The 23,271-nt window shown below is 52.2% G+C and overlaps 1 protein-coding gene across 2 annotated transcripts in view; it reads right to left on the minus strand.

The window, feature by feature from the left end:
• Window positions 1-23,271, minus strand: part of LOC138569474 (GATA-binding factor 1-B-like) — a 200,195-nt gene that overhangs the window by 113,624 nt on the left and 63,300 nt on the right. The window contains exon 1 of one of the 2 annotated variants that reach the window (XM_069647473.1): window positions 8,630-9,023. The exons of the other annotated variant lie outside the window; for it this stretch is intronic. The gene's annotated coding sequence lies outside the window, so the exon portion shown is untranslated. Of the gene's footprint in view, window positions 1-8,629; window positions 9,024-23,271 lie in introns of those variants that run through there. 2 annotated transcript variants of the gene reach the window in all.

Here is a 23,271-nt window from a genome sequence, read left to right on the forward strand (position 1 = left end):
CAGTGCAGGGGCAGCCTCCACCAGGCCCCCACTCATGTCTCCCACCACCCCCACCCCCCAGCAGAGCAGGGGCAGCCTCCACCAGGCCCCCACTCATGTCCCCCAGCCAACATGTCACCACAATCTAGATCCCTGGCCCTTATGGTCAGCCTCCAAATGCCAAACACCCACCCGAGTATTGCATCCACTCACTTAGAAATGGCAAAAACATGATATAACCCCAATTGCAAGTTTGGAAATGAACACATGTCCCACACATACACCCAATGGGTGTCAGTGAATGTCAAAACCCATATCATGATATGCATGAAACCAATGAGATGATACTACACATTGAAGTTTGAAGAAAAAATATGTATTAAACGCAACATTAATTGAATCAAAAATAAACAAACAATAATGGAAATTCCTAAAAAAAAAAAAAACAGCAGGTACGTGAAATAATGCAAAACCACAAATCATAATGCAAACGAAAGGTGTCCAAAGTCACAGTCCACAAAAGTAAATCCAATGGAAAATTTAAATCGAAAACCATTGCTCCATGGGCAAATCATAAAAAAAAATGAAAATCCAAAAGTCAACTATATACAGGTAAACAATCCAGGGTCCATGATCCCAACAGAAGAAATGAAACCTATCTAATAACACTACCTAAAGATAAAAATATATACAAAAATGTGGCCCATTGTCCAAAAGGTCCAAAAAAAATGCTAAACCAAAGGAAACCTAACACTAACTACAGAACTATTTACATGGGCAGCGGGCTAGTCCGATGGCTCACTTCGGGATGTTCCGGGCCAGGGCATCATCGAACTCCTGCTCAATGTCCCGCAGGGGCTCCTCCTCCATGGCCCCGAGGGTCCGCAGGGCCGTCCACATGTTCCCCCCAAACTCCCTGCCGATTGCCTCGAGGCACTCAGCCCGCCTCAGGGCCCTCCGCATGGAGTTCTCCGCCCTGACCATCGTGAGCCGTGCCTCTTCCGCCCGCTGCCGCTCTGCATCTATGGCGTGGTCCAACCGCTGCCACACGGAAGACACTTCCCGTCCTGGGTCCTCCTGCCCTCCGGCCGATGCCTGCCCCTCTGATGTCGAAGGCCCCGAGCCATCATGGCTCCCACCACGTTGCTGCTGCTGCTGCGCCTCTGCCCGTGCACTGCCTCCTGCTGCCTGCACATCCTCCGCTGGCTGGGGTGCAGTCGTTGATGTGGCCACCCCTCTGGACGTCCGACTCCCGACTGTGGCAGGGATGCCTCCTCCACCAGCCTGGCCGCAACGTCAGAGGCAGCTCCACAGGGCACCCAGGTGACTGATGGGTGGGAAGATGGCACGGAGGACGACTGGCGCATAGGGGGTTCAGTTGAGGAGGGGGTCGTAGCAAGCCCCATCAAACGGAGGAATCCGGCCTGGGTGACCTGTCCCAGTAGGCCGACGCGGTCAACGAGCCATTCGAGATGACGTGCAGTCTCCTCATCAAAAGACTGCAGGTCACCTCGCTTGGCCCGTTGACGCAACGCGTTTCACACGCGATTGGTGGAAATCCACGTGTGCTCTGTCATCACGTGTAATGAGGGAAACACCCGCGCGCGTCAGGTCACAGACGCGCTTACGCGCTAAGGGCCTTTGGTCCAATGAAATCGCATATGCGTGCTGACGTGCATACGCGCTAAGGGCCTTTCCTCGATTTACACGCAGACGTGCAGGATTTTCACGTGCAAAATCACTCCGTATCAAGCTGGCCACGCGTAAGCACACGGATGACCACGCTCCTGCCCACAAGGCCGAATTACTGCCCTCCAGAGCCCCGAGCACGCTCCCACCTGCCATCTGCTGCTGCCTGACTGCCTGCTGCCCACGTGCCCTGCCATTTGCTGCCTGCACATAAGCCAGGGGTGCTGTTGCTGTGACCACCCCTGGACGGACATCGTGACTACCATCAACGCGGAGGGGGTGGCAGTCCGCGACTTCCAACATGTCAAGAAGCGCTGGGAGGACTTCAGGTCCAGGACCCTCAGCAAGGCCCGGCGCCTCTTGAAGGCAGCGGATGCTAAGGGGCGGCGGGGCCACTTGTCGGAAGATCAGATGAGGGTCCTGGAACGCATATCCCCAGTGCTCCACGTCCAGGTCCTTGAGAGGCAGACCCGTCTGGAGTCGAGCGGTAAGTGTACATGCATCATGATTGTAAGCTGTGCGTGTGGTGATGTGCCAGTAGTGTGCCGGTTGCACATCTGTTTGTATGGGGCCGAGTATGGGTGGGGGTGTACAGGACCGTGAGGCTAACACATGCGAGCGCTGTCAACTGTGAGACATGGATGGTGCTTGTGTGTGTAGGCTTGCATGCCAAATGCAGTTGTGTGGGCACACATGTTTGGATGAATGTGTATGTAAGTAGGCATGTTCGTGATGTCACGCATGTATGTTGTTTTCAGCTGCATGTATCAGCACTGTGTACATGTGCATGTGTGTGTATTTGACAAGGGTGCAACAGTGATGCAACATGGATGCATGTGACAGCGGGATGTGGAAGCCTGATTGGCAGATGTGACATGGATGCCCATCGGAACACTGCGACAGTTGGCTGAGGTGTACACATGCATGCAAGTGTGGTGGTGTGCGTGCATGTGTAGTGCACTCCCTGTGTTGCATGTGATGTCTGGCTCACCTTTGCCTGCTCATGCTGTTGTATGTGTATGGATGGTGCTGGCAGTTGCGATGTGCCTGTAGTATGGCTCATGTGTGCATGTAGAAATGACATGTGTGTTGCCGATTGTGATGCCATGTCTGAGGTTTGCCAATGCCACTCATGTGCAACTGTCATGTGTGTATGTGTCCATTGTACAGTGCCCTGATGCCTGTGTTTTATTTCTCCCTGTCTGCAGCCTCAACTGATGAAGAGGGCGGAAAAGGTGCTGTGGAGCACAGCGGCGGGGATCGCACCGCCAGCCGGAGACGCAAGGCCCGGCTCCCCTCCCAGGTTGTGATCTCGTTGGGGAGTGAGGAGTCCGGTGCCGCGTCCCAGGACGCAGCTGCCGGGGGGAGGTCCAAGAGGCGGAGGTCGGAGTTGGACTCCTCGGCAGCAGAATGGGCAGCTGGGACCCCACAGGGCCCAACGGGGGAAGATGGCACGGAGTCATCTAGGTTGGTGGGGGGTTTGGTGGAGGAGGAGGCCGTGCAAGCAACAGAGACGGGGTCTGGAGGTGGGGATTCCACTGGTGCTAGTGGTGCAGTGCAGGACCAGGGACAGGAGGCAGCACAGGTCGCCCGGAGGTGCCTGTGTGCAATCCTGTCCCTGATCCTGTCACTGCATCATCTTGCACCAGCAGGGATGCCTACGTCCAGACCCGTTTTCAGGCAGGGGATGAGCTCACGAAAACTGGCCTTCCTCTGCCTGCGGACGTGGCTATCCGGGTCCGGGTTGAGCCTGTCCTGACTGGTGTGGCGTTGCGTCAACGGGCCATGCGAGGTGACCTGCAGTCTTTTTGAGGAGACTGCACGTCATCTCGAATGGCTCGTTGACCGCGTCGGCCTACTGGGACAGGTTACCCAGGCTGGATTCCTCCGTTTGTTGGGGCTTGCTACGACCCCCTCCTCAACTGAACCCCCTATGCGCCAGTCGTCCTCCATGCCATCTTCCCACCCATCAGTCACCTGGGTGCCCTGTGGAGCTGCCTCTGACGGTGCGGCCAGGCTGGTGGAGGACGCATCCCTGCCACAGTCGGGAGTCGGACGTCCAGCAGGGGTGGCCACATCAACGACTGCACCCCAGCCAGCAGAGGATGTGCAGGCAGCAGGAGGCAGTGCACGGGCAGAGGCGCAGCAGCAGTAGCAACGTGGTGGGAGCCATGATGGCTCGGGGCCTTTGACATCGGAGGGGCAGGCATCGGCCGGAGGGCAGGAGGACCCAGGACGGGAAGTGTCTTCCGTGTGGCAGCGGTTGGGCCACGCCATAGATGCGGAGCGGCAGCGGGCGGAAGAGGCACGGCTCACGATGGTCATGGCGGAGAACTCCATGCGGAGGGCCCTGAGGCGTGCCGAGTGCCTCGAGGCAATCCGCAGGGAGTTTGGGGGAACATGTGGACGGCCCTGCGGACCCTCGGGCCATGGAGGAGGAGCGCCTCCGGGACATTGAGCAGGAGTTCGATGATGCCCTGGCCCGGAACATCCCGAAGTGAGCCGTCGGACTAGCCCGCTGCCCTTGTAAATAGTTCTGTAGTTAGTGTTAGGTTTCCTTTGGTTTAGCATTTTTTTTGGACCTTTTGGACAATGGGCCAGATTTTTGTATATATTTTCTTTTTTTAGGTAGTGTTATTAGATAGGTTTCATTTCTTCTGTTGGGATCATGGACCCTGGATTGTTTACCTGTATATAGTTGATTTTTTGATTTTCATTTTTCTTAATGATTTCCCCATGGAGCAATGGTTTTCGATTTTAATTTTCCATTGGATTTACTTTAGTGGACTGTGACTTTGGACACCTTTCGTTTGCATTATGATTTTTGGTTTTGCATTATTTCACGTACCTGCTTTTTTTAAAAATAATTTCCATTATTTTATTTTTTTTTGGTTCAATTTATGTTGCGTTTAGTACATATCTTTCTTCAAACTTCAATGTGTAGTATCATCTCATTGGTTTCATGCATATCATGATATGGGTTTTGACATTCACTCACACCCATTGGGTGTATGTGAGGGACATGTGTTCATTTCCAAACTTGCTTTTGTGGTTATATCATGTTTTTGCCATTTCTAAGTGGGTGCATGCAATACTCAGGTGGGTGTTTGGCATTTGGAGGCTGACCATAAGGGCCAGGGATCTAGATTGTGTTGACATGTTGGCTGGGGGACATGGGTGGGGGCCTGGTGGAGGCTGCCCCTGTCTGCTGGGGGGTGGGGGCGATGGGTGACATGAGTGGGGGCCTGGTTGAGGCTGCCCCTGGTGGCTGGGGGTGGGGGTGATAGGGGACATGAGTGGGGGCCTGGTGGAGGCTGCCCCTGCACGGCTGAGGGTGGGGGTGGTGGGAGACATGAGTGGGGGCCTGGTGGAGGCTGCCCCTGCACTGCTGGGGGCTGGGGGTGGTGGGAGACATGGGTGGGGGCCTGGTGGAGACTGCCCCTGCACTGCTGGGGGGTGGGGGTGGTGGGAGACATGAGTGGGGGCCTGGTGGAGGCTGCCCCTGGTGGCTGCGGGGTGGGGTTGATAGGGGACATGAGTGGGGGCCTGGTGGAGGCTGCCCCTGCACTGCTGGGGGTGGGGGTGGTGGGAGACATGGGTGGGGGCCTGGTGGAGGCTGCCCCTGCACTGCTGGGGGGTGGGGGTGGTGGTAGACATGAGTGGGGGCCTGGTGGAAGCTGCCCCTGGTGGCTGCGGGGTGGGGTTGATAGGGGACATGAGTGGGGGCCTGGTGGAGGCTGCCCCTGCACTGCTGGGGGTGGGGGTGGTGGGAGACATGGGTGGGGGCCTGGTGGAGGCTGCCCCTGCACTGCTGGGGGGTGGGGGTGGTGGGAGACATGAGTGGGGGCCTGGTGGAGGCTGCCCCTGCACTGCTGGGGGGTGGGGGTGATGGGAGACATGAGTGGGGGCCTGGTGGAGGCTGCCCCTGGTGGCTGGGGGGTGGGGGTGGTGGGAGACATAAGTGTGGGCCTGGTGGAGGCTGCCCCTGCACTGCTGGGGGGTGGGGGTTCAGGGGGACATGAGTGGGGGCCTGGTGTAGGCTGCCCCTGCACTGCTGGGGGGTGGGGGTGCAGGGGGACATGAGTGGGGGCCTGGTGGAGGCTGCCCCTGGTGGCTGGGGGGTGGGGTGATAGGGGACATGAGTGGGGGCCTGGTGGAGGGTGCCCCTGGTGGCTGTGGGGTGGGGGTGATGGAAACATGAGTGGGACATGAGTGGGGGCCTGGTGGAGGCTGGGGGGTGGGGGTGCAGGGAGAGATGAGTTGGACATGAGTGGGGGCCTGGTGGCGGCTGCCCCTGCACTGCTGGGGGGTGGGGGTGGTGGTAGACATGAGTGGGGGCCTGGTGGAGGCTGCCCCTGGTGGCTGGGGGGTGGGGGTGATAGGGGACATGAGTGGGGGCCTGGTGGAGGCTGCCCCTGCACTGCTGGGGGTTGGGGGTGGTGGGAGACATGAGTGGGGGCCTGGTGGAGGCTGCCCCTGCACTGCTGGGGGGTGGGAGTGCAGGGAGACATGAGTTGGACATGAGTGGGGGCCTGGTGGAGGCTGCCCCTGCACTGCTGGGGGGTGGGGATGGTGGTAGACATGAGTGGGGGCCTGGTGGAGGCTGCCCCTGGTGGCTGGGGGGTGGGGGTGGTGGTAGACATGAGTGGGGGCATGGTGGAGGCTGCCCCTGCACTGCTGGGGGGTGGGGGTGCAGGGGGACATGAGTGGGGGCCTGGTGTAGGCTGCCCCTGCACTGCTGGGGGGTGGGGGTGGTGGTAGACATGAGTGGGGGCCTGGTGGAGGCTGCCCCTGGTGGCTGGGGGGTGGGGGTGCAGGGAGACATGAGTTGGACATGGGTGGGGGCCTGGTGAAGGCTGCCCCTGCACTTCTGGGGGGTGGGGGTGATAGGGGACATGAGTGGGGCCTGGTGGAGGCTGCCCCTGCACTGGTGGGGGGTGGGGGTGGTGGGAGACATGAGTTGGGGCCTGGTGGAGGCGGCCCCTGCACTGCTGGGGGGTGGGGGTGGTGGGAGACATGAGTGGGGGCCTGGTGGAGGCTGCCCCTGCACTGCTGGGGGGTGGGGGTGGTGGTAGACATGAGTGGGGGCCTGGTGGAGGCTGCCCCTTGTGGCTGGGGGGTGGGGGTGATAGGGGACATGAGTGGGGGCCTGGTGGAGGCTGCCCCTGCACTGCTGGGTGGTGGCGTGGTGGGAGACATGAGTGGGGGCCTGGTGGAGGCTGCCCCTGCACTGCTGGGGGCTGGGGGTGATGGGAGACATGAGTGGGGGCCTGGTGGAGGCTGCCCCTGCACTGCTGGGTGATGGGGGTGGTGGGAGACATGGTTGGGGGCCTGGTGGAGGCTGGCCCTGCACTGCTGGGGGGTGGGGGTGGTGGGAGACATGAGTGGGGGCCTGGTGGAGGCTGTCCTGGTGGCTGGGGGGGAGGGGTACATGCGTTGGTGGGCAGTAGTGCAAGGTTACATGTGGGTTGGCTGGGGGGCATGGCCATGGTGGGTGGGGTGCCTGCAGGACATGTGCAGGGTAGGCCCCTGTGGTGTGGGCCACCTGCAGGGGCCATGGAGGGTGTAGAGGGAACACCTGGGAGGACCCACATGTGCAATTCACATGTGGTGCTCCCCGCGCACCCCTGTAATACACGTACCCTGATGGAATCGCGTGTGATACTTCCTGCGCACCCCTGAAATACACGTACCCTGCTGCTTTTGCGTGTGATACTTCCCGCGCACCTCTGTAATACACGTACCCGGATGGAATCGCGTGTGATACTTCCCGCGCACCCCTGAAATACACGTACCCTGCTGATTTGGCATGTGATACTTCCCGCGCACCCCTGAAATACACGTACCCTGCTGCTTTTGCGTGTGATACTTCCCGCGCACCCCTGCAATACACGTAGCCTGCTGTTTTTGCGTGGGATACTTCCCGCGCACCCCTGGAATACACATACCCTGATGGAATTGCGTGTGATACTTCCCGCGCACCCCTGAGATACACGTACCCTGCTGCTTTTGCGTGTGATACTTCCCGCGCACCCCTGAAATACACGTACCCTGCTGCTTTTGCGTGTGATACTTCCCACGCACCCCTGGAATACACGTACCCTGCTGTTTTTGCGTGTGTTACTTCCCACGCACCCCTGATGCACACGTACACAGGACAATCGCGTGTGGAACTTCCCGCGAACCACTGAAATACACGTTCCCCGCTTGGCGTTTGCTGTTTGCCAGCCCTGTGAACTGGCCCAGGGTTAGCGCAGCCCTTTGCGATGATTTCGGGATTTTGAAAACTTTTCCTTGCGCGAGGGCATTCTTGGGGGCGTAACTGGCGCTGCTGCAGGGTCGCTGCGCCTCTCTCTCTCTCTCTCTCTCTCTCTCTCTCTCTCTCTCTCTCTCTCTCTCTCTCTCTCTCTCTCTCTCTCTCTCTCTCTCTCTCTCTCTCTCTCTCTCTCTCTCTCTCTCTCTCTCTCTCTCTCTCTCTCTCTCTCTCTCTCTCTCTCTCTCTCTCTCTCTCTCTCTCTCTCTCTCTCTCCCTCCCTCCCTCTCCCCCTCCCCACACACATCCTTTCTACGAATTAAGGACCCCATGTGAGCCCTAGATGCATGATAAATTACGTGAATTTTGTCACATTATTGGCCTCTCTGTGTTGTGATGAACTCTACAAACCAGAAGGCCGTTGCTAAAATCACCTGCTAGCTTTCTAGGACCAAAATACACAACTACCCATTAAGAATCAAGTTAATATTATTGCAGCAAAATTTTTAATTTGTTCATCTGAATTCAAAACCAGAAGGCGAAACACACTACTATTTTTTTATCTCGCTTCGGTTTGCAGCTATGCTGGGAGTGGACTCCACAAGATCCCACCCCACATGTGTATACAAGCACTGGCGGAGGCTGCAAGAACCACCTGCCAAGAGTGTCTGCAATAGCTGAACGGCGTGCATTGGGATAAAAACCTACCTAGCACACGGGCGGGATGGATCTTGCTTCTTCCAGCCACACGCATTAACTGGTATTTTTCAGAGTAGATCGGGACAGATGAGCGCTGCAGCACTAGCCGGACTCCAATGATACGGCAGACGCCAGGTTAGCAGACGTGAGAGTCCATTGCGTTAAGACATCACGGTTTCTAGAAAACGCAAGGAAATTGGTAAACTCCGAGACTGTTGAAAGACAGCGGCGCAGGTTAATTCTGCTGCGGCCTCTCCTCCAAGGCCACCACACACTCCCATTGGGTAGATACGGCTGCTTCTTCCAAGTTCCCCCTCTCTTCTAGGAAACCCGTCTCCTTTTTAACAGGGGCGTCGGATGCATGCTGGAGACGGGTTAGGTTTAACGTGTCTGATGGCACACAATGAAATGAATTGCTACAGCGCCTTCCTTCCACAAACCGAGGTGTATCAACACCCCGCGGGTCTTATCAGAGAGCACGCAGGCCGCAACAGGGGGCGGGGTGTGGAGGGCACAAGTACGTTGGTGACCCTAAGCATGGTTGGAGGTTTTGGATTTTTCCAGTGGGCTCGACTTTGTGCAGTGTAACTTGCACTAACGCACACACATTGTAGCTCTCTTTCTTTCTCTCTCTGTAGCTCAGCTGGCGCTAGAGATAAAAGATGTCCATCTCGTGCACACAGTGCAGTGGGTGACCACGGCCTTCACGTGCTCCGAATTAAGGCGTTTCGAAACAGAAAATGTTTGAAGCTTGGCACAACTGAGAAGCTCTCTGCATGCCAGCCCTGGGGCTGGGCGCTGCCAGTGTCTTGGGCTGAGTGCGTGCACATACGTGTTTGGGACTGAGTTCATTTTATCAGGGCTTTGAGTATCCTATATGGTGGAGTTGGGGTCAAAACCTTGTAAGGGGGTCTGACCTTCTCAATCCACATGCAGGTGCAAGCACTAGGCAACTTGTGGGCTTGTCTTAGTTGCGACTGTTCTGGAGACAGGTGCACGGCAGGCCAATGTACAGACGATTTGTGTGTCTATTTGTGTTTGTTTTGCCACCAGTGAGTTGTACACAGATGCAAAGGTAGCCAACATGTGTGTAACAGTACAGCGTTACTCTAATTTTTGGGGAAACCCGCCATTGTTACCTTACTTCTTCCCATCTAGACCTCAGGCCTCAAGTCGAGGGGACACGCGGGCGGACGGAGTCCACCCACTTTTTTTTTTTAACGTGTTTATTTTAAGAAGGCAGGTTATCACAATACATAACTTAAACATTTGTGACATGATGCACAGTACAATACAATATGATATCTCGCCCATTCCCTCCCCCAGTCTCAGGTTCCTTCCCCCGCTCCTGCTGGGGCTCCCCAGCTTGCATTATTCTCCTGGCCAATTGGGGCTTAAATGTCAAAGCCGGGAACTTTTGGTCATAGTTGAGGACCGGACCCCAGATGTTATGAAATCGATGTAGAAGGCCTGCCCCAGCGGCCGTCACCCTGTCAGCTATCAGGATGTCCCAGACCTTCACCCACTAGAATGGCATGAGGGGACCTTCCGCCGTCTTCCAGGTGCGGCCTATCACGTTCCTGCCCACCAATAGACATTGGGATAATAGTTTGGCCTTGGGCCCTGACCTTGGGTAGATTCCAGGAATTGGGGCTCCCAGGAGAATAGGTTTAGTTGCACCTGAGTACTGTCCGCAATCGTCGCCAGGCAATGTTTCCAGAAAGCCTGGGCCTTGGGGCAGGACCGCCACATATGGAAGAAGGAGCCTACTTGGCCACATTGTCTCCAGCAGTGTGGGTCGAGAGTGGGATGCATGTGATGGAGTCTTAAGGGCGGGAGATACCACCGGAGGAGGATCTTATAGGCGCATTCCCTATTTGTGATACATGATGAAGAGGTGTGGGCCCGGAGGAGGATCTTATAGGCGCATTCCCTATTTGTGATACATGATGAAGAGGTGTGGGCCCGGGACCAGGTATCAACCCAGAGTTGGTCCTCAATAAGGTGGCCCAGGTCCGCTTCCCATTGGGCCATGTATCGAGGCTTGGAAATTAGGAAGTCCAGTTGGAGGCGTTTGTACAGAATAGAGATTCTCCCTTGGGGTGGCAGCTCGGTAAGGGTCAGTTCAATGGCCGTTGGGGGGCGGGTGGCTGCCTGGCGAGTCTGCGGATGAGTGTACCGGTGGCGTAGCTGGATTACGTGAACCTATCCTGTTCCTGAATCTTGAAGAGTTCTTTGCATCGCTCGAAGGTGCAAGGTTGACCCCCCTCAAAGAGTTGTCCCAGGGTCTCCAGGCCTCCTGCGATCCAGCGCCCAAAGTTTCAAATGGACAGGCCGGGTGAGAAAGTCAGGTTCATGAACACTGGGGCGAGGGGGCTAAGTCCCACTGGAATCTTCTTTAGTCTCAGCACATTGTCCCAGACCGAGATGGTATGTTTGGTGGACGCCAAGAGTTCCCGCCATCGCCGCCGCTCCGGAGGAGGGACGCGTGGGAGAAAGCGTAGAGGCAGGGGTAGCTGCGCCTGTTCGAGGTCCACCCATCTAGGGCGGTTAGTAAGTATTTGCCATGATTGAATACAGGCCAGCTGGGCCACCATCTGGTTTTTTTGTAGATCTGGAACCCCGAGACCGCCGAGCCTTGCGTTGCCCAACATCGTGGATTTAGGGATCCTGGCTTTTTTCCCCCTCCAGATAAACTGCAGCACTTTCTTCTGTAGGTTTTGGAGGGCTGGCGCCTGAAACGGGACCGGGAGAGAGGAGCAAGCGTAAAGGAACCTCGGTAGCAAGTTCATTTTACATGCCGTGATACGGCCCATCAGCGAGATCTCCTGTGCTGCCCACCGCTTGAGGTCTGCCTCCAAGGCTGTAAATAATGGAGGGAAATTAGCCAGGTAAACCTCACTTGGGTTAGCTGGAATCCGGACCCCCAGGTAACTGATTTTGCTGGTCGTCCATTGTACTGGGCACAGCGAGATTAGGGCTTCTCAGTCTGTCGAGGATAGGCCCACCGCCAGGGCCGCCGACTTCCGAAAGTTGATGGCAAAGCTTGTGACCCTTCCATAGCTTGCTATCTCTGCCAGGGCTTGAGCGAGGGAAGAGCGGGGCTCCGTAATGGTCAGAAGGACATCATCCGCGTAGAGGGCCAGTTTATGATGCGCTGAGCCCGATTGGAAGCCTTTGATTGCAGGGTTCAGCCTGATCCGCTGGGCGAACGGCTCCATAATTAGTGCGAAAAGGAGCGGCGACAGCGGACATCCCTGTCTTTTTCCACAGGTTAAGACGATAGGGGAGGAGAGGGTGCCATTGACTCTGAGAAGGGTTTTGGGCGCTTTATAGTTAGCCAGTGTCATAGTGCAGAATTCCGGGCCGAAACCAAACGCTTCGAGGGTGAGCCTCATGAAGGTCCAGTCTACTTTATCAAATGCCTTAATTGCGTCCAGGGCCAGCAGCACCAACTCTCGGGAGGCCAGCTCCACCAGATCTAAGGTTCTGCAGATGTTGTCGGCGGTGGAACGTTGTTTGAGGAAGCCCGTTTGGTCGGCGCTGACTATCTCCGGCAGGACCTGGGAGAGGCGTGTTGCAAGAATTTTAGAATATATGTTAGCGTCAATATTAAGTAGAGCGATGGGTCTTTATGAGACAGGATTCCTCGGATTGCCTCCCGGTTTTGGTAGTAAGACAGTGATTGACTCCTGCATGGATGGGGTTATCGTGCCTGAGGTTCTGAATGAGTTAAACAGCTGCACCAGAGGCGCTAGCAATTGAGGTTTGACAATCCTGTAGAACCTAGCCGTAAATCCATCCGGGCCGGGGGCCTGGGATTTAAGGGCTTTTATTGCCACGTCCACTTCCTCGTCGGTGATTGGCGCCTCCAGTGAGTCATAGGCTGTCTTCTTTAGTCGGGGCAGCGCTGCTTCCCGGAGGTATTCCTTTTGTTCTCCCACGTCTCGCACAGGAGCGGTCATCACCTGGGTCAGGTGGGCTGTTGCAAGCCGAAGTTTTTCCTGGTCGGCATATTGAATTTTGCCATGTTGATCCCGTAGACCCACAATCGTGTTGTTCCTTCTTGTCTTGGCTAGTTTGGCCATCAGTAGTCTATTTGCTTTGTTGTTCCTGGCATAGTAAAACTGCTTAGCCTTCGCCATTTGGTGGGCAGTATGTTCAGCATAGTGGGCCCCAATCTTCTTCTGCTCTATCCGGATAGCCCGCTGTGTTTTAGGGGTCCAGCCCTTCTCCTTATGGAGCCTTTCAGCTTTATCCAGTTCTTGCTCGAGGCTCTGACGAGTTTGTCGTCGATGTCTGTGGTAGGCCACTCCTTGCGCAATCAGTTCCCCCCTCATCACTGCCTTCATTGCGTCCCAGTTGTTGGTGGGGGAGATGTCTTTGCTGGGGTTCTCCTTGAAGAAATTGGTGATCGTGGTTGCGATTGTGTCTCTGAGAGGCATTTCGTTCCCAATCGGGTCATTTAACGTCCATCTACACTGTTAGGAATTAAGTGGTTCCTGCACTCGGATCTCCAGGGCCACCGGGCCGTGATCAGACAGGATTCTGGAGCCTATTGTCACATCGTCGGTGAATGTAAAGATTTGCGCGGATACCAAGAGAAGGTCTATCCTGGAGAACGTTCTGTGGACATATGAGTAAAAAGAGGTCTGTTTCAGACGGATGGAGTACCCTCCACGAGTCCACCACCCCTAAAGTTCTGAACAGTTGCAGGAGAGCCAAAGCTGTAGCGAAGTCCCCGGCAGAGGCCGGGCGCGACTCGTCCTTGATGGGGTCTGGGACCCCATTGAAATCACCCCCAATCACGATCTGTCCTTCCAGGAAGGGAGAGAGAGCTGTGCTTAGCGATTCTTAGAAAAGCGCCTGGCCTAAGTTGGGTGCATACACTGAAACTATGGAGTACAATTGTCCCCGCATCAGACATTTTACCGTTATGTATCCCCCCTCCGGGCAGCTCATGGAATCTAGAATCTGAGGGTTCAGCCCCTTCCCAAACAGGATTGCTGTGCCGCTTCTCTTAGAATTTCCAGATGCAAAGAGCTGCTTTGGAAAGTTCCGGGAGCGTAAGCAACCGTGGTCTGCCAGCAGTAGGTGAGTCTCCTGTAGCATCGCCACCGCCGCTTTGTCATTCTGGAGTTTCTGCAGGATGGACTTGCGTTTGGGAGGTGAGTTCAGTCCCCTAACATTCAGGGAGACAAAGCGCAGAGTCTGATGTTCCGGGACCAGCTCCGGGGGCTCCAACAAGCACTGAGGGGGGGGGGCGTAGAGGAATTAGCCATCATGTTGCGGAGTGTGCAGCCATAGGTACCCTTGCCTTCGGGGTATTTTGCTTGGACGGCCAATGGGAGGACCGAGATTTAACTAGGGGAGGCAGATCGGTTGTGGGTCGGGAGCCCCCCTGCCAACAGGGCCAACGAATACTGAAAGGCCAACGTGGCCAAGATCATCAATAGTCTTAGTGGATCGTTCCAAGGACTCATTGGTGGAAAGTGCCTTGGAGCTGGGCATGAACCGTGGAGTGGTGCCTGCTGCGTTAGGAATTGAGCTCATCTGTGTTCCCGTGGGTGCTGCTCGGGTCCAGAATGCGGGACCGACGAACCAGGAGTGTGAGGGCCGACATCCTCATCACGGGACCCCGCTAGGCTATTTCCTCTTCCGGAATCTCGGGACCTTTGACCAGGAGTTTTGTGTGGGAATAGGAGCCGCCACAGGATCTGAGCCGGCCGACGCCTCCATGGGCAGTGAAGGTGAGGGGCTGGAAGCATCCGGGTTCAAGATGTTTTTAGCATCTTCCAAGTGGCTAATTCTCCTGACAGAGCCTTTGTAGGAGAATTGCAAAGCAGTGGGATGAAGCCATCTGTAGCTGACTTTTTGGGCTTGAAGAAAGGTAGTTAACGGGCGGAGGGCTCGCCTCCTCTGGAGCGTGAGAGGGGATAGATCTTGAAAAATCTGGAGGGGGGTCCCCTGGAAGGTGATGTCATCCTTGGAGCGGCTGATCCCGAGATGGCCTCCTTCGTGGTGAAGAAGTGCACCCTGGTGATAATGTCAGGTGGGCCATCCGATTCCACACCGCGATGAGGGTTCAGCCTGTGAGTGCGGTCTAGGAGCAGCTGCAAGTCATCAAGGTCCGGGAGGAGGATTTGAAAGAAGAGGCCCACGTATTCCATCAGCCCCTTGTCAGGGATCGAGGCAGGAACCCCTCGGATACGGAGGTTGTTGCGCCGGGTCCTATTTTCCAGGTCCTCCTGTTTGTATTCCAGAATGTCGCATTTGTCCTGCAGGAATCTGATTGAATGCTGGACCTCGGCTAAGGCGGAGGAATGATCCCGGGAGCGATCCTCAACCTCCCCCAATCTCTGTTCTGCCTCCGAGACCCTTTTGTCTGTACTCTCGAGCTTGGCAGAAAGTTCTGTCATGCAGGACCTGATTTCTGCTTTGATATCAGCCATAAATTCCCGGATATCTTCTCTGGTCGTCAGAGGTCCCTAGTTATCCAGGGATTCCCGCGAAGCAGAGGGGCAGGAGTCCAGTTTCTTCGTTTTTTCAGAAGACATCAGCATGGCTGCTCTGTCTGAGGACTTGGAGGATTTCTGTGGTCTAGACATTGTGTTGCTTGTGGACTCAGTGCCCCCCCAGCAAAATGTGGGCAGGCCGGGTCCCCCCAAAAATGGCAAATGGACAATGAGTTCAAATGGCTATAAACTATCGCGCACCGTTACCACACCCTACTCCCAGTATAGTCCCTGCGCTCCCCCACCTGCTCCCATCACAGTCTCTGGACTCCCTTATCCCACTCCTAGCCCAGTCCCTGTGCTCTCCCCACCCCACCCCACCACAGAAACTGTGCCCTCCAAACTCTGCTCCAACCACTATCCCGTGGCTCCCCCCATCCTGCTCCCACCACAGTCCCTGGGCTCCGCCACCCTGCTCCCACCACAGTCCCAGGGCCAGTGGAAGCTGGCGAATTTTTAAAGTGGAGGGGCATAAATATTTCCACCAGATATGCCATAGCGACTGAGTGCAGCGAGGGAGCCCAAACCCATCAAGGGGGTTTCGGGGGTTTTCTCCCTGTTAATTTTTTTTAAATAATGGGTTAAAATGTTGCATTTTAGAGCATACTTTAAAAAGACATTTGGTAAAAAGCCAAGCAGTTTGTAATTGGCGCTGGGGGCCCAGGGCGCAGGCATGATATTTTTTACTGGGCATCTATGATAGATGTCCAGTGAAAAGATACCATCCCTGTCCCCTGGGCGCCACAGTGCCTAACACAATCAACATGATTATGTGTGTATGCAAAGCACTGGGGGGCCAAGGGGGAAAGCCTGGTATTTTTGACTGGATATCTATGATAGATATCCAGTAAAAAAATACCATCCCTGTACCCTGGGATCCACAGCGCCTCAGAGGAGAGACGATTTTGGCAGGTGGGTAGGGGGATTGTTCACAAGGCATTTTTGAAAATGCGTTTGTTGTGCAACCATCCGTCCACCCTCTACCCCCACTTGCCAAAATCAGCTCAACGGACCAAAACAAACACACACACACACACTCACACAGCAATCACTCTATCATTCACACGAGCACCCGTCACCATACACTCACTCATAACACAAGCATACACGCATCATACAAATATTTAAATAAAAAATAAATGAACATAAACATACCTTCTGCAGGAGCCTGCGTGTGGATGCTGAAACGCCCTGCTCCAGGCTGCTCTGTCCGTATGTGCGAGGAGGTGCAGGAGCTCCCCCTCGCACATACAGACGTGCAGTGCCCCAGGCAGCATTTCCAATGAGCTATGCAAGGCTGCCGAAGCAAAACACCACCAGCCTTGCATGGCTCAGTGAGCATGTGCAGCTGGGGAACTGAAGTGAACTGTCACAGGGAAACAGTGTTTCCCTTTGACAGTTCAGCCAGCCCAGGAGCAGTCCCTCAGCAGGGAAAAGCAGCTGAGGGAGTGCTCCGTGTTTCACTCGGCTGGCTCCTCGGCTCCTCCATAATGGGTGAGTGGGCCACTGGGTGAATGCCCCCTCGTCCATTATGGATGAGCCGCCAGGCTCGGACTGGCCTATAGGGCAATGCCCGTACCAAAAATGCAAAATGCTAGTTTTGGCCAGTCAAAATGGACCACTTTTTGGCCAATGTAAGCCAGTTTGATGAGTTACTTCACTATGCAGATTGTAGATTTCAGCATTGTTGCTAAATAAATATACTTTAAATATCACAATTTGTTTACATTTTAACAAAAAACACCCGCTTGGGTACTATTCAAACACAGTCTGTGACTAAAGGAATGAATATCCATTTGCAACTGTGGGCCACTTTTTCATTGGCGCCTGACACAGTTTTATGCTCCTGTCCGACTATGTGAGCTGCCCCTGCCCATTCCTCCAATCAAAAAAACAAAAAAAATGTGTTTTTTTACATTTCATGCTGGGCTCTCGCGCCCACTCAGGGATGCGGGGGGGGGGGACGCCCCACAGTTTGAAGACCTCTGCTCTAGTGTGTCATCTTGCTGAGCTATCACGCGGCGCTGGTTTGTGTTTGTTTATTTGACTAGCCTAACACCCATTTCCAAGACACCACACAGCACTGCTTAAATGCAGAAAACAAACACATCAATTAAGCATAATGAACCTGAAGTTGCTACAGATGCTGCTGTGTAGGCAGGTAATGAGTGGGGTGGGGGGGTCATTAGAGCCCTGGGCTTGTCCCTTAAGAAGTGTAACTGGTGGGTGATTGGAAATGAGAGGGTGCGTAAAGCTGCATGCTGTGGGGGACAAGGGCTGAAAGTAAAGATGATTATTTTCTTTCCCGGTTTTTCTTTCAGTGTTAGTACAGTTGTAAAACACAGTTTTGGGGGATCGAATGGAGGAAAGGCAGGACCCAGGTAAGGTGTTTGTATTTGGGGGCTTGGGAGTGACAGTGGGTTTGGGTCAGCGGGGTGTGGCGGGCGGATAGAAACCTAATTCCACTACTTTTTGTATACATTCGACCCCTGCTAGGAGTAGATTCCTACTTTTGGTCAGTGCGCAGTTTGTTGTTGGACATGTTGTCTTTTTTGTGAGGCCTGGCAAGCAGTGCTGCCAATTGAAATGAAACCCTCCCTGATATGATAGCATGTCGGGAGGATTTAATTTCAACTGTACATGCACCCGGCCATGCCCCATGACCGGGAGCGTGTACAATGAATCCCTATGGGTAGGGTGACGAGACGTCTGGGTTTTCCCGGGACAGTCCAGGGAAATCACCCTCCGTCCTGGGGTCCCGGGAGTTTTTTCATTTTTGAAACCCCGTCCAGGGTTTGCATGTTTGGGGGCCTACGGTAATTAAAATTGTAATTATTATTCACAACACTTTCAGAAGTTGGAGGTTTGGCTCGAACCACCAACCTCTCAGGTACAAGTCAGAACACTTACTGACTGTGCCACAGAGACTGGCTTGGAAATTATTGTATGGCAAGCCATGTAATATCAATTAGAGCTCACGCTGGTTTTGAAATAACATGCCACGAATCACAGACAAAACTGCACAAATGAGATTATATACAGTTTATAGAAAGGAGAAGTGCTGGAAATATGGTTGGGGGGTGGTTGTGGGGGCGTGTTGGGGGAGGGGTGGTAATTGGTGGGCTGCGATGGGGTTGTCCCTCTTTTATGTTGTTGGCCGTCCCGGTTTTTTATTTAGAAAATCTGGTCACCCTTCCTATGGGATCCGCCTGCTTTATTCTGGTGTATAAAGCTGGTGGACTACGTAGGGATGGCTAGCATTTGCAGCGGCATGAAAATTCATGCCGCCGTAAATGCTGGAGCATTTGTATGACAGAGGAAGGAGGCGGAGGAAAGGCAAGTTGCGTTCCGCTCCTCCTCTCTGCCTTACAAAGGTTTGAAAATTGGGCCTTACTCAAGGCTTTTCACACCTTTCATTCACATTAGGCTAGGTGCACCGTGTATGTGGGTGCTCCGGGGCCGGGGCAACCCGGAAAAAATGCCATCTGCCCTAAAGGTTACTACTTTCAATGGGCCATCCTAAAAATCTGTCCACCGTCACCCCCTGGGAGAATGAAAAGTCAGCTCCTCTGCGTTACGCCCCAGACGAGCATGAGCTCCTCAGTGTTTATTGGACAGTAAAAAAAATTGTGAAGCCATTTTCTGAAATGACAAGTGTGACATGTGACCATTGAATTCTATATGGAAACAAGCAAGTAGACTATTCTAGCATTTTGATGTCTATAACATGAATTAGTTAGTTTAGCATGTTTGCTAAATTGTAAAAGTGAATCATTTTGTCCGATTGGCGGTTTTTCTGAATCTTTGTTGTGCAACAACTGAGAAGATGTCTTGGCCTCCCAAAATACTTCCTCGGACAACTGCAGAAGGTACGTACCCATAAGGCCAGCCTAGCCCTGGTGGTGATGGTGATGCCTGCCACCCATACCCGTACTTAATGCCACTGATCCCTAGAAAAGGACAAAGGAATATTTGAAGCATTTAATCTGCTACCGAGATGCTTAGTCCAACTAGAGCGTATTTTGCGGACTTCTTCAAAAGTATCTTCCAGATTGGGCACCTTGGGCCCACTTCAGAAAGATTCAGGCTTCTAGAAAATGCGCTGATCACTGTATTCAGAAAGGTGGCCTACATATTCCCTTGGGGCTCTCTGCTAGTGGACAAAAATGCACTTCCAAGCCCTCGGTCTACATTAGTGTCTTCAAACTGCTAGGTATTCATAGGCTCGGAAGTGCATTTCACCACAGGCCCGTCCATGTAAAATGTAGAAAAATAGAGGGATTGACTGAAACATAAAGATATGAGTGGCAGCAAACAGGAAATGTCGCAACATATACGCAGATGAAGGAATGAAACATAGATGCATGGGCCTGATTCTTAAAAATGTTTTGTGCAGTTGCGTACGGGAAAACTAGATTCATGGAAATGTGCGTAGAAATCCAGCAAGGGCCGCGCACCATGAAAGACACTGCACGAGCCTGCACATAGAACAAAAAATACGCACCCTGTGTATTCAAGGTATTGTTTGCGCAAAGTAACCGTATTCGCAAGTTTCGGTTGGAATGCCCCTGACATGCCCACACGCAAAGCATAAACAGCCAAATCAGCTACATATGCGCGCTCCCTCAGGTGAGAATACACGCACACTTCAAACAATCAGTGGGGTCCCCCGTAAGCAGACCTGCATCTCGGTGACCCTGCATAGGGTCCCCCATAACTGTTCCCGGCACCCCGACAACCTGCGTATGAAAAATCGTAACTTGGTCTGAACTCGGAAAATCTGTTCCTGCACCCGGCTAAACAGCTTACACGCACCCCTAAGTTATATCAGAACCCCGGTTGAGTACACATACTGCGAAATCCAACATGCAAACCCATCTCTGTGCTGCAAATCCTACGTGCAAGTGGCAGATCGTGCGTAGGACTTGCGTTGCCATTTTCTGGCTGGGAGGTTGCGCGATTAGATCCATGAATACATCTCATGCTGCGCAACTGTGGACATGCGAGTGTCTGCCTACAGGCCGTACCTTGGAATGCCCACTTTTTTGCAAGTTCTTCCCCATTTTTGGTGTTCCGCCCCATCCCACCCCTCTGCACAAGCCACACCCATGCTCTGCGTGGAGTCTCGCGCATGGTCCTCGACAGCTCGCAGGGACGTGCCGAGTCAGCTTGAACTTCCCATAACTGCAAGAGAAGTACTGCGCATTCCATTCCATGAATCGATGAACGGGGATTTGCATGCAGAATGGCGCGCAAATACCCTTTTTCCAACGCAATTAATTCCATGAATCGGGCTGATTGTGCTGGTGGGCAGATTCATAACAAATAATCTGACAGTGCAAAGTTCCCTTTTGTGAATTAGCCTATCCACCCAATGAAGCAGGGGCCATGCACCCGAGGTGGCAGCCGCAGAACAAAGTGCATGGTGATTCATAATGGGATGCACGAGGTGAGGTTAAGATAGTATATCAGCAAGCTCCTGAATAGTATTGCAATATTGAAGACAAGGCGAGGGCTGATAGACTAGAGGACCTGTTGGGCTTGCATATAGATTTAACCAGACATATCCAAGTCCTGCGTCCTGGTTTACCATGCCTTAGGCCAGGCACAGGTGAAATCACAATACTAAATTCAACCCATGGTGGCATTCATTTTCTTAGGACGGAAAGGCTAATTCAAATTATAAGTGTTTGCATGAATTTAAATGAAACATTGCAAACGCAGTGGTGGGCACTTTGAGCACCATAATAGCAATTGCTCTTGGTGGCCTGTGGGAAGGATACAGAGCCTCTCCCACGTGGCAACAATTGTCCAATGTCTATCTACTATTGGAAGTTTGTAGTTCTCGTATCCTCCTTTTTGCCATTTTAAGAGTGTAGCTCAATTACTCTTGGTGCATGCTTTTCATGAATTTAACCATTTTTAAAATAGTTTTTTGAGCCAAGTGCTTTGTTTTCTGAAACAATGGCTTCCTTTTTGGTTGCTCTGGATAGTCCACACATCTCGCCATGCAACAAGCAGTATTTGGTTTACTCATCGATAATTTTCAGTGAAATACGGTGGTTATTTTGGTATATAGCCATAAAGCTGTGTTTCTGTTTCTGGTAGTACAAATGCAAGTGAACATATTGTAGTATATTTGGTACCCGTTGCTAAGGAGAGTTTTTTTTAATATTTCTCCATTTAAATTGCATTAAGTGAAGAAAAAAAACATTCACTCCAATGCATTTCAGGAAATGTTACTTGTATAATGTGTGTCAAAGTAAAAGGCTGGGAGGTTTAGAATTAATCTTAACCACTGGCATAGCTCTGGGCAACCCCCCCAAACCATCATTCTTTAGCCTGCCAATCCATTACAGATTTTAGTTCCTTTTTTTTGCCAGAGCTGCAAAGCAGGAGAATACATATCTAAGATGAGGAATCAGTGGGAGGAAACAATCCATGAGATTTGCATATGGCCTTTCCCCTTCTGTAATGGCTTGACAGGCTGAAAAGCGATGATATGGTGGGTTGCCCATAGCAATGCTAGAGGTACGGATTCATTCCAAACCTTCCAGCTATCACCTCTTTTGTTTTGTATGATTTTTTGTGGCATTCATTTAAAATTCCTAATGCATTTTGATGGACATGTTTCCTGTCCATGTTCTTATTACCCATCAACAAAATGTCTAGTATTTTCTTAAAGAGTAAGTCATGAGCTAATGGTTTTGGTTGGTTACTCGGTGGGCTTGTCTGATATGCATTTTATGGAAAGGCTTTGGACACATTTTTAATGTGCCACCTAAAAGTCAAATTTCCTGTCTCCAAAATATTTTGTATGTTTACCTGTTAAAGAAATGAAGACAACTTTCTCCTCCTTTTTGTTATCAAATTTGAAGAATTAGTAACTACTTCATATTATTTTAAATTGTTCTGATATGTTTATTTAATTGACCCTTTTCAGCAGTTTTGGCATTCTCCTTTTATGTCCCTATATTTTCAAATAGCTCATTTCATTTAGTAGCTAGCAGTAATTATCCTGCAAAATGAAAACCTTTGCCTTTGCAGTTTTCCTTTAGAATGGGGCTTTTGGTAAATGTTGTTTTTCTGATGTTGTTTGTAGTTTCTTTGTCTTTTTTTATGTCTTGTACAATTCATCATTTCCTCGCCCTGCTTACTTGCCTTTCCTCAATCTTTACATCTGAAACATGTGCACATTTCCACACGATTTTGGAACTGTCCAACTTTTCTTTTACAAAACATGTTCCTAATGTGTTAATTGCTGTTTCCCTTTTTTGAAATTGTGTTTGTAACAAATATAGACATCACATTTGTAAACCTTATTTTATTGAAGCTTTGTATTTATTGTCCAAAATAAACTGTTGAATAAATTATTTCTTTGTCTGAGAACATCTCTTCTGTATTACGCTATTCTCACTTCATGAAAGAAATTGGGCCTCATTACGAGTATTCAGTCCACCAGGTCTGACCTGCCGGGCGGAATGGCACCCGCTCGCAGACCTTGATGGATGCACCAGCACCATTCACAATGCACCCGACCTCCCCATTCCCGTTTACTCCAATGGGACTCGATTGGGAATAGGGAGTCATATTTTCTCACGCCCGGCATTAGGGAATTACCGGGACCGCTGGGGCTGTAAGGCCCCGGTAAGACCCCATTGCCGGCCCCGGACAAAAAATGGCTTTGGCGGCAACCGTGCTGGTGTTTACCGGCACGGCTACCACCGGACTCATAATGAGGCCCATTGTGTTTTGTATTTGAATAGCAGACATTCTAGTTGGAATTTCACGAAAAGTGGAAAAGCAGCACCCCTTTCGTGTACATGGTTTCATTTATACTAGTGTACGGTTCACTGAATTTATATTTGTTGAAGAAAGAATATTTCACTTTAATTCAGTTTTATTTTTCAATGTCCTGCTACTTCTTTTTTTATCATGTCATGATCATTTTAAAGTCTTGTATTTAATAGCAATGTTTTTGATTTACTATATATTTGCTTTAAATAATTTTCTGTTGCTATTATAGTATAAATCCAAAGCAAGCAGTAGGATCTCCCCTTGCCATCTACCATTCTGTGAATTGTTATTTTAGTGAGGTGCTTTATTTATCCTCTTTAGACTTCCATTGGTACATGT

This window comes from Ambystoma mexicanum, chromosome 2q (genome assembly GCF_040938575.1).
Source record: "Ambystoma mexicanum isolate Mex_15411 chromosome 2q, UKY_AmexF1_1, whole genome shotgun sequence".
Lineage (NCBI taxonomy): Eukaryota > Metazoa > Chordata > Amphibia > Caudata > Ambystomatidae > Ambystoma > Ambystoma mexicanum.